Below are 693 nucleotides of genomic sequence, written 5' to 3' on the forward strand. Positions count from 1 at the left end.
CCAATCCCCCCCCCCCCCGAGGAGTTATTGTTCCTCAGGCTGGTGGGAGATAACCAAGTTGGAGGAGGGAAGTCGCGCTTCACCCTCGCACCTCTCTGCCGTCGAAAGAAAAAAGCAGCTTTGAAAGAAAAAAGGCAGTGCGTGAAGTTTAACCTCCAGCTTACAATAGCCCGGGCAAAGCTGGATGGCCATTGTGCATGTCCCCCGCCTTACCTCCTCAGCAGTGACGGGCTCCCTGGAGCTGCGCTCTGCAGAGCATCGGTGCTCAGCGGTGCCAAATGCTCCTCGGCTGCCTTGCGAGGAGCAGCGGTCTCGCCTGCAGCCCCGTTATCTGGGGGGCTTTCTCCGCCTGCCTGCCTGCCTGCTGGCTGCCTGCTGCTGATGGATCCGCGGTATCTGATGTGTGTATGATGCGCGCCTCGCACACACACCACACACGCACGCATCCGCACGCCTTCCCCTGACGTCAGGCCCAGACCAGGGGGAGCGGGCAGGTGGGAGGGATCAGCCTGGTCATTTCTGAACTAAGGCTTAAAGGAGCGAGTCTGTACGGGGGGCTGGAGGGGATGAGGGTGGGCCCCGGTGGGGGACTGCATCGCTCTGGTTACGCAAAGTGACGTGCATCGGTGGCACAGCCGGACGCGATGGGGCAGCCCCACGGGCTGCAGGGACTGCGGGATGGGGAGAGAGAAG

This window comes from Charadrius vociferus, unplaced genomic scaffold, assembly GCF_000708025.1.
Source record: "Charadrius vociferus isolate BGI_N301 unplaced genomic scaffold, ASM70802v2 scaffold251, whole genome shotgun sequence".
NCBI classification, from domain to species: Eukaryota; Metazoa; Chordata; class Aves; order Charadriiformes; family Charadriidae; genus Charadrius; species Charadrius vociferus.